General features: G+C 45.6%; 1 protein-coding gene and 1 long non-coding RNA gene across 2 annotated transcripts in view; both read left to right on the forward strand.

Annotated features, from left to right (window-relative positions):
• Positions 1–7,721, forward strand: part of LOC143930456 (uncharacterized) — a 195,943-nt gene extending 188,222 nt beyond the window's left edge. Inside the window, exon 2 of the long non-coding RNA XR_013262773.1 lies at positions 5,497–7,721. This is a non-coding gene — a long non-coding RNA (uncharacterized LOC143930456). The remainder of the gene's footprint in view (positions 1–5,496) is intronic.
• RPS6KB2 (ribosomal protein S6 kinase B2) overlaps positions 1–7,721 on the forward strand; it is a 101,224-nt gene extending 93,503 nt beyond the window's left edge. Inside the window, exon 16 of the mRNA XM_077454777.1 lies at positions 4,963–7,721. The gene's annotated coding sequence lies outside the window, so the exon portion shown is untranslated. The remainder of the gene's footprint in view (positions 1–4,962) is intronic.
• Positions 7,722–11,181: the final 3,460 nt, after the last annotated feature.

Genomic DNA, 11,181 nt, shown 5'->3' on the forward strand with positions numbered 1-11,181 from the left:
CGACGGCAACCTTGTTGACCATCCTTAAGAGGACCTGCTTCCCCCTTAAAAGGGAGCTAAAGGCCAGGAGAGCCTGGAGGGCCGCCCTCATCTCCAGCACGTTCAATACAGAGTCGCGTACTTCGAAAGACCAACAGCCCTGCGCTGCATGGGACTGGTAGTGGGCTCCCCAACCTTCTAGACTGGCGTCCGTGGTCACTACCTCCTGAGGAGGGATGACTATGTGTTTGCAATTGTTTAAGTTGTGGGGACGAGTCCACCAACGCAATGAGCGCCTGACTGTCTCCGAGATCTGGATCGTCTGGGTCATGGATGAACCGTCCCACTGATGTAGGAAGGAGTTCTGCAGAGGTCTGGTGTGCCACTGAGCCCAACGGACCATAGGAATGGTCGCTAATAGGGAGCCTAGAAGGCTGAGGCATACTCTGGCCAACAGGAATCTTGCTAAAATGGCCTTCTTCACCTTCCGAACCAACAGGGAAGACTTCCCTGGAGGCAGCTGCACTGTATTCAACTGGGTATCTAGTTGGGCTCCTAAGAAGATCATTCTCTGGGTGGGCCGAGTCTGGCTCTTCCCCCAGTTTGAGCCATCCCAGATTCTGCAGAGTGGAGACGAGGATCTTCCGATGTTGTAACAGTGACTCCCGGCTGTCTGAGAGGAGAGGAATATCATCCAGATAATGGGGGACTCGCAGCCCCCTCTCCCTCAGATGCGCAATAACGGGAAGAAGGACCTTTTGTAAAGGTCCTGGGAGCCGTAGAAATTCTAAACGGAAGACTTCGGAACTAAAAGTGTCTGGTTTCGCGAAAAACTGAGGAACTTTGGAATGGATAGGGATATGGAGGTAGGCATCCTGTAGATCTATGGAGAGCTTCCAGTCCCCCAGATTTATGGCGTGGAGGATAGACTGGAGGCTCTCCATTTTTTGAATGCTTCTACCTGGATAGAGCAGTTTAAGTTATTTTTTTTGTTTTTTTAGATCCAGGACTAGACTTGGGTCCCCTGATTAATTTTTTACTATAAATAGAGGTGAATAGAACCCCCAACCTCTTTGGGATGGGGCACCTCCGTAATTGCTTCCTTTTTGGAGCAGATCCTGAACGTATTTGTCACGTACCTTTAAAGTAGAGCCCGGAATGCAGGGAGCGGCCTCTCGTAAACCTCACTCGGGAGGCCCTGGTAGAGATGACAGGGGCTCGGGAGCACAGAGGAGCACAAGTGCCTGACTGGATGGCCGGTGTAGGAAGCAGGAGACCGTTGGTAATGGGAGGTGTCCTGTAGTCCAGCAGCGGAGTGCGGATGACAGCAAGGTACAGCGGGAGGAGTCCTGTAGGCCGGCAGCAGAATGCAGGTGACTGCAGGGTACAGTGGACAGCGGGAGGAGTTCTGTAGTCCAGCAGCGGAGTGCAGGTGCCAACAGGATACAGCGGATAGTGGAAGGAGTCCTGTAGTCCGCAGCAAGAGGTAACAGGACACAGTGGAAGACAACAGCCGGGTACGGTGGCGGACTGGGAGGTGTTCTGTAGTCCAGCAATGGTAAACTGGAGACTGGCAGGTAGCAAAGTAGTACAACGGTCCAGGTCAGGCACAGGCGAGCAGATCAGGTACAGAAACGAAATCCAGAAGAGTAGTCGGGTAGGAAGCCAAAAATGGGGGGCAGGCAGCAAACAGAAGTTAGGAACAGGCCGGGTTCAATACGGATCAGGTGAGTTCAGATACAGGATAGCAGAGCACACAGGAACGCTGTTGATCGGGCAGCAAGGCAAAGATCCACTTTAAATAGCGCTATTGCACCGCCGACCGCAATAACGCTCTTCTTGCGCACAGATGATCTTCTGCTTTTTACACCACTCGGATGCCCGTGAGAAGGGTTTTCCTGACAGTATCGGGTCAAAGCTAACCTCTTTTCCCGGGTTGACAGGAGGTTTGTTGGGGGAAAAAAATGGTCCCCCGGGGGAAGTCCCCTGAATGACCATCGTGCCCGACGTGAACGGTGGTTAATGTCCAGGGGTCACTTATCGTTTCCGCCCAGACCAGTGTGAACTTGAGTCCGGCCCTCACCACTGCTGGCTGGGCAGCCGCACCTTCAAAAGGACTTCTGGTCAGTAGATGCCGGTGTCCTGGGCTTCTGGAACTTCAGGAAGGACGTTTGAGGGGCCTTCCAGTTCCTTCTGTACTCCCTACCAGGCCTGTACGACTCGGCATCCCTGTACCTGTCCGGGAGGCTACGCTTAAAGGGAGGAGGCTTCCGAAGCTTTAGCTTTCTATCCGAGGGGATAAGCCCTGATTTTCCGCCAGTGACCTTGGCAATAGAGTCTAATTTGGCGCTGAAAAGGTTCTCGCCATCATACGGGATGCGGCACCAATTGGACTTGGAAGCAGGATTTGCCGCCCAGGGTTTGAGCCAGATAGCCTGTCTGGCAATTACCGAGGACAACATAGCCCTGGATGCAGACTTAATAGCATCCACAGACTCCTCTGCCACCAAATCCCCTGCAAGGCTTAGTTCTTGCAGGGCCTTAACTATCTGGTCCTGATCAGCGTCCTCGGATACAAGCTTTTCTGTGCTTGCTGACCAACTGGCAATAGCCTCACCCACAACTGCAAGAACCACTGCTGGTCTGCATACATCTCCTGCTGCTAGGTAAGCTCTTTTGAGATCAATATCGATCTTCCTATCCAGGACGTCCTTGAATGACACAGCGTCCTCGATAGGGAGCATAACGCGCCTGGCCAGGCGCATGAGGGAAGCATCCACCACTGGCGGGGACATGAGAGATTAAATTTTAGCCTCCTCTAGAGGATATAGTTTGGCAAGCCGATTGAGACTTACTTTCTTCTTGGGTCTCTGCCACTCGTCTCTGATAAGTTCCTCCAACTCCTCAATGAAGGGGAAGGCTTTGGGTTCTCTCTTCAGGTTCGGGAAATATTTTCTCCTTTTTGGGTTGGGCCTCCTGGGGTTCCTCCCAGCTAATGGCCTCCTTCACTGACCTCACAAAAGGCTCTATTAGGGAGAAGTCAAAGCCCGCTGAAGCCTCTAGTTCTTCCTCATCTGAAGGAGAATCCTGCTCTCTGGAAGTACTTGGGAGTCGGCGAAGCACCCCGTGGAGATAACTCGGTGTCTGGAGTGACACGTGGGCCAGACGACTCCGTGAGCTCTCTGTGTTCTTGTCCTTTCTCTCTGGTGGCTTCTTCAAAGCACCTGCGGCATGCCAACCTGTCTGGAAGGGCGATGGCCCCGCATACTTAGCAGGTATTTTCAGAAGGATGGGAGTGGCGTGCTAGTGAATTGCGCCTCCGGTCAGGGGATCTTCTTCGGCGGGAATGGCTGCGCCTTGAACGAGACCTGGAGCGATTCCTCCTGCGACTCCCTTTCCCTGAGCGACTTCCTCCACCCGAATGGCTCTGCCTATGGCCAGAGTGGCTTCTTCTATGCGAGGAATCTCTGCGAGATGATCTTGCGGACCTGATGGGGCTAACCATTTAGGTAGCGCTAGTGTGTCCTGCTCTTTTTCGATCTTCTCTACTTACCAAACTCCTCCCCTCTTACCTAGTATGCTGGTGGTGATCTGCTGGAGCAGGGGTCTCCATGGATGGGAAACAGGAAGCCTGAAGACACAGGCAACACAAAAAGGGTAAGGAAGATAAAGCCACAACCGAAACAAGAGGGGAATAGAGGGAAGAAAAATACAGGGGAGACACTTGCCAAACAGAGGCAACACGGGGGCAGAAAAAACTAAAGTGCAGTAGTCAGGAAATTCAGCTAAGCACAAAAACAGGCAAAAAAGGCATCTGCATTAAAAAAAGCATCTTCCCCTTTTAAAATTGGAGCCGGGGTCACGTCCAGCCCACACATGCTCAGTAGTGCAGCATGGCCGCCGGCGCCATCTTGGAAAAGGGAAAAGACACAGGCTGCCCAAAGTGCACAGTGAGCATGTGCAAAGCGGCAGAGTGACCAGGAAGAGTGCTGATGCTGCTGTGGGACTACAGAGCTCAGCAAAAGGAAGTAAAATATGGCAGAGAGGCAACCTAAGGTGTCAAGAGATACTGAAGGCAGAGAGTATGCTGTCAAGCTGCATACAGAGTGACACCAGGCAGGAAAAGGAAACCGGAGACCACCGCAGGTACTAAGCCTATTTAAGACTTCAAGACCAATCTTTTTATTATATGCCTTCAGCCTGTTTAAGGCTTACTTCCAATGACTATAGAGGCAAGGCTCTGTTTGCAGAGAAAAAGTATTCACACCCCTGAGATCACCAGAGTGGGGTTCCTTCCATTTAGCTTCCTTTAGAGGCTGTACCGGTAAGGACTTCCTCCCAGGAGAGGCTAGAACCTAGCTGGGGCGAAGCGGTAAGAGGGTGATGATCCGTGCGGTCCCAACAGGTGAGGAAAAATAAGAGAATACCGGGGAGGTGGGGCGTATCTTCATCTTATAGCTATGTGGCCCTATCAGGTTGTAGGGGCGGAGTCACAACCCAGAGTGTATGCTGCCATGATGTGACAGGAAAATGTTTTATGTTGAAAATGAGAGGTTAAAACTTAAAAAAATAGAGTACATAGTTATATTATCTCAAGTGATGGAGAGAAAAAGAAGGGATCTGAACTAGTGTTACTGATTAAAATTTTTGTGTACGAATTAATCGTGTGTGGGTTTTTTTTTTTTTTTTTTTTTTTTTTAAATCGACTAATTTTGATTTAATAATAACGCACATACAGATCCAACTACTTTTTTAGCTGATCTCCTTGCTTTGCAACTCTGCAGTTGTTGGTGGTAAATGTGGTATACTATATACAATCACCCAACATACTAGTTAGTTTCCACAATCCAAGACTTGACTTCACAGTCCACACAAATAAGTTTTTAAATTCAAACTGTAGCACTGACGTAAGTAATATATATATATATATATATATATATATATATATATATATATATATATATATTATAATTTTTTCCACAGTAGCGGACCTGATGGGGCTGACAATCCCTCCACCTCTGGTCTAACTAATCTCTCTCACATTATGGCATGGACCCCTGTGCAAACAGGTGGTCATGCAAGCGGATATCCAAAGGGTTAACACGGACCATAAACTTCTCTCACGTCTCCTCAGCTCTCAGCAAGGACGCCAGGTCATGGGTAGAAAGAAAAGATTTAAGTGCTCACCGCTTATGTATAAGATTACGTTTTTGTGTTCAAACACCAACTACTACAGTGGTGTAGTGGTTAGCACTCTCACCTAGCGGTAATGAAGGGTCGCTGGTTCGTATCCCAACCACTACACTACCTGCCTGGCGTTTGCATGTTCTTCCTGTGCCTGTGTGGGTTTCCTCTGGCTACTCCGGTTTCCTCCCACACTCCAAAGACATGCAGGTAGGCTAATTGGCTTCTGTCCAAAATTTATGAATGGGGACCTTGGATTGTGGGCTCCTTGAGGGTAGGGACTGATGTGAGTGTGCAATATACAAGGATAGGGACAATTGTAGACTCACTCAGGTTGAACTGGATGGACTGGTGTCTTTATTCAACCTTACTATGTACTCACATAAAGATGATAAAAACACAGCATGTAAAGCTGACAATCATGTTGGTTTTGTAGGGCAGCAGCGGGTGACGTCATGTGTAGCTCCTCCCCTGTACACGTTACATTCAATCAGAACCCCCCCCCCCCCCCCCTTGCCTTCGTTGGCAGATGGAGGTACTTGGTGAAGGGCGAAGGAGTCCAGTGACAGTGATGTCCATGACGTCACAGGATCTCTGATGGAACTCCCTGAAGACCCGGAAGCCGGCAGAGAGGCGAGTACCGATCAAAAGAATTTTGATCAATCAAAAAAATGAATTGAGGAATTCATCTTTAATTTCCACAGCCCTAATCTAAACATTAACTCACATAAATCATTTAAATATAATGTAGAAGATAATAAAGATTGGCTTTGTGTAGAATCAATAGGTTTGCATTGTATAATGGAACATTATAACATTTGTATAATGCTTTTCAAGGAAACCACAAAATAAGAAATCCACTACCAACTTTGTGTATAAAGTAAATTGAAGGAAGAAAGTTTGAAAAGGGAAAATGAGAGAAGACCTCAAAAATGGTGGGAATCCTCAGGATATCACATGGTGGAAGCTGTGCACTATGAACATATATAGAATAGATGTATGAAGTAGAATTACCAAGGCCTTAGTAGGGAGGTGTCAAAGTTGGGAGGAAACCAAGGACTCAATATTTTTTCAAAGTTGTGTACTCTATCATGGAATATGGCTTCTGTTTTGGAATGAATCAATGCTTGGTTTATTCTACTTTTTAGTTTCAGAAATCATTCGCTATTCACCACAACAGAGACCCCAAGTATCTAAAATTTTGGGGCATTGTCCCCTACGTCAAACATTGGAGAGGGGGACACAAGGTGAGGACTCTAAGTCAGATAGAGTCCAAATGGATATATACCCTTGATACTTTTGCCCCCAGGGGATTGAATATAGAGTTCGATTTGAACTGCTTTATTAGCGATTTTTAGCCCCCTAGAGATATTCTGGTGCGTGACCTTTTTTTCATGGATTTTTTTAGGTTTTTTCAGACATCTCCATTTTATCATTTATACGTTTTTATTAAGTCCCATGCGACTTTTTAAGACACATCTCTCTGCTTTTTAGTGCATATGGTTTGAATATTTTTGTGATTTTTATATATTTTAAGTTTTTAGATATATACCTTTTTCACATATATTCCTATTATATACCAATATGCCTTTTATAATAATTGCTATGTTTTGATGATATTTGTAATATGTACGTCATCTCCGTGTCTCCGCGAAATTATATACACGTATGTATATATATATAAATTTTTGCCTAGTAAACAATTTTTAGAGATATATTTTATTTTAAAACATATATTTTTTAAAACATTTTTAAACATGTTTTGTAATTACTCTATTTTTCTCTGTTTCCCTGCCTTAGCTGTTTATGCATACATATTTTGTATGCATATCTGTACCTATGGATATAGGGTGGGCATCCTCTATTTATTAGCCATTTCCCTTCTTGACCTCTGACACAGCGTTCTAAATATATTTGTTATGTTTCCTTATAAGTTATATTTACCAGCTATTGTTTACATAGAACTGCTGTTTTAGATGCTGGTATACCACCAAAAAAATGGCCGCCTACATAGCTCTAAATCAACTCCAACAAAATGGCCGCCGGGCGCGCTCTATCGCCTTTAAATATCATATCGATAGACATTACGCTGTAAGATCTAACACGGCGCCACTTGCAGCGGACGGAATGCATTATCTGTTTGCATCAACAGTCCGTCGGAATGTTAGTAACTATATTGTTTGTTCCGCCCTCCACGCCCCTTTGCCTGTTCGCCTCTCCTGACGGCCGCCCATAATTGTGTGTGCTTTCAGATGGGAGGGGAAGTTAGCTATAGACACGCCTGCCCATTTGAATTGGCCCGTCCCCGCCTAGCACCAGTATGCTTACACAGCGATGGTATGCTAATGGAAGGGCGGCGTAGTCCCGCCCAGTACACCTATAAACCACTTCCGGTACCCTTTGAAAATATCTCAGTTGAAGTCTTGACGACGTAACGCGTAGGAACCCGGAAGTGACGTCCATATCCGGTCTATCTGCTGTCTGTCAATGTGCATACTCCTGCTTTACTTGTGAGTAGTTTTAATCTTTGCAATAAAATTCATATATTTTAAATACTACACTATGGCGGCTCTCTCTGGTCTATTTCCCCTGAGTTTATCCACCATTCAACACAAGTGAGGAAGTTAGAGAAGTTTCCATAAGAGCCTGATATACAGCCATCCCTGCAATCATCCCTGGCTACTCTGGTGTCCATTACCAATTTTGCTGTTTACCCACAGCAGTGAGGTAATTGCATAGCATTAGCACTATTTGCACGGATCATCACGGATGGATTGGCGGCCCAGCACGTTGCACGTTTAATTTAGTGTGTTTACCAAATTGCACGATTTGATCTGATTGTGTATGGGACACTCCATTACGAATCACGGTTGTCACTTGGATCAAGAATTTGTTGTTTTTTATTGTTCACATTAATATTTTGGTTCAATTTTTTACACATTTTAATGATGTTTACACATTCCTGTATATGAATTTTGATACTTATGGTGAATTCGTGTTTTTGCACATATAGTCACTTTATGATTTATTGTAGCTTAATTTTGGCTTTTAAGCTCATTGTTATAGATTATGCACAGAGTCACTTTTTCATTTATTCATGCATGGCTGCACTTTATATAATTTCTTAATCGCACATTATTGGTTTTACTGTGGCTATTTAACTTTTTGAAATTAGCGCATCACACCTTCTTTATTTTATTAAGGATGAGGATTTCCAAGCTTGCAATTGTTTTGCGGCAGTGGTTATTTGTAGTAGGAGTTTGAAATTGCTATAAGAATTAGTCTTATTATTGGTCATTTTTTTTATGTTTTAGAAGTGCAATTGTAGGATCGGGTTTGATAGAAATCTCAAATACTTTTGATCATAAGAAAAACATCTTTCCAAAAGTTTTTTTGCAACCGGGCAATCCCACCATATGTGAATATGTGATTCTAGTTCACCACAGCCACAAAAACAAAATGGAGAATATTGGGGAGCAAATTTTGCGATTCCGATAGGGACCAAATACCAGTGTGCGAGTGCCTTTATAGTTTGTCTCTAAGGCAGTAATATTCTGTGAAGAAGATTTTGCTGTATCCCATCCTGTTGCTGCTACCTGAAATCCAAGGTCTTTCTCCCGTTTTTGTTACATATGATGGCGATTCAATATTAGGTAAATTAATAAAATGGTTGTAGATTATTGTTACGAGACCCTTTGAATGGGGATCACGTTTGCATATTCTTTCAAAACTCGTAAATTTTTCTAGATTACTTTTCCCTTGTATATAGCGCATAATTCAAGAAATGTTTTAAATGAGGTGGATGATAACGCACAGTTAGGTTAGATTAGAGGAGGTCCATTCTTTAAAAGATGTAGGAAACAAACATGTCACGTAAAAAAGTGGGTTTCTAATAAATGATAGAGGAACATTTGATTTTAGTCCATTAACTAATTTAAATTTATCCCAGATAGCCATTGTATGTTTAGTTATAACATTTGATAGTTTTACAGTCTGGGTTAGACCATATTAGGTTTGTTATGGAAAATGGGTCACGATCTGTCGCTTCTAGCGATACCCAAAGCGGAGTTTGCTGTGTTGCGTGCTATTTAGATATATGTGCTATTTGAGCTGCATGGTAATATGCAGTGAAATTAAGAAACCCTAGTCCACCTTTAAGTTTGGGAAGGTAAAGATTATATTTGGGTAAACAAGATTTCAAAGAGTCCCAAACTAAAGCAAATGCTTTGCGTTGTAGTATGATACAAAATTAAATGGTGCAGCGCAGATAAATTCCATAAAAAAAATCATGTAATAATATAAAGGGAAACAGTGAGGCCACTGTGTGATAAAGACAATCTTCTTATCAAAGTGACTGTAATGTCTCCCTACTCTGCAGGACTGGTGTCAGGTCACCTTGAGGCGAGGTGACAGATGCACACCGTAGGGATCAGGAGAGCACCGCAAGGTTGTGGACCCTACGGCTGACTGCTGCAGACGGGGGACAGATCCCATTGGGGTTAGAGCGTAAGATTCCCTGGGGCGCGGAGTCTAAGAGCCAGCAGGTGTTCACCAACGCCTCTAGGGGTGAGCATGGACTTGGCTGCAACTGGCTCCAGGTCGCGACGCCCAGGGTCCCCCCAGCTCACACCCACAGTAGGCAACAGGAGGATAGGGATATTGAGGGACAAAGCCAAGGTCAGGCCACAAGCAGACAGGAACAGTCAGGGACATGCCAAAAGGTCAGGATCATAGGCAAACGGGGATAGTCAAGGACACACCAAAGTCTGTAACGGAACAACAGAAGAGCACACAGCAGGTAACAGGAAGCTAACACACAAAGGAATACACAATGGTTGATCAGCACTGTTGGCTTGCAGTGCACAGGTTAATATAAGGTTCCCTGATCAGGCCTGGGGTAGAGCCATGCTTAGAGGAGAGGTTATAAAAACCACCAGGTGGAAGTGGCTGGCCTCTTAGTCTGAACGCATGAGGGGAGGTAAGCAAACAGGAAGATCACTGCATAACCATGACAGTACCCTCCCTCTTACGAGGCCTCCCCTTCCCCCGCCTGGGTCCAGGCTTAAAGGGAAACTCCAGATGGAACCTCCTCAACAGAGGAGGAGCAAATACCTCAGATGCAGTGATCCAAGACCTCTCCTCCAGGGCCCAACCCTTTCCAATGTACGAGGTACTGTAGAATGCCTTTACGGAGCCGGGAATCCAAAACTTGACTAACCTCGTATTTTAGATTATCCTCAGAGACTGGAACCGAGGTAGGGAGAGGACGAGAGGACTTGAGGACTAAAGGCTTTTTAGGAGTGGGTAATGGCATGAGAAGATCAGGAGTCTGAGCAGGGTCCCCCACACCCTTAAAGAGGAGCTGGACATCCAGCACAGGACCACCAGACTGGGCAGAGGTCAGTGGATCCCTGAGGTCAGGTTGGTTAGAAGGTGACCTGTCACAAGAGTCAAGCTAGATAGCTGAAACACAAACAGAATGCAGAGAGCCCTGAGAAAAAGATTGAAAACCCCACCTGGCCGAATGAGGTATTCTATTCAAAGGATGGATTGAGCCTCTTAAATGGGTTTGAACGAACATAGTAGCAGTAGGGTGAGGCCAGGTCACAGAAGGTCCTGAACAAGAAGCAGGAAGCTCATTGGGCATGGGCTGGACTGGCATAACTGGTGCAGAGGCCGACTGAATAGTATTGTCGGGTGTAGCGACCATCTCAATCACATCACAGGGCATAGCGACTGTGGAACTTGCAGACAAGTTAGCCTGGCTGTGCGTACAATGAAGATTAGGGACAGGCACAGGTAAATGGTTATGCAAACTGGAGTGAATGATCGACTCAAGCTCATAGGTGGGCCCCTCATCCAGAGTACCACATGACCTAGAGAGTGCATCAGTCTGACTATTGCAGGGCGCATCCCAGAGATCGCTATATACATCGGGAAGAGCAGAAGATACTGGGATGGTGGTAACAGGAAGTTTCTCTTTTGGGGTACTCTTGAGTAGGCAGGAAGAGCAACAGG

Source organism: Lithobates pipiens, unplaced genomic scaffold (assembly GCF_037356315.1).
Source record: "Lithobates pipiens isolate NorthernLeopardFrog02 unplaced genomic scaffold, aLitPip1_a1.2 Scaffold_25, whole genome shotgun sequence".
Classification (NCBI taxonomy): Eukaryota; Metazoa; Chordata; class Amphibia; order Anura; family Ranidae; genus Lithobates; species Lithobates pipiens.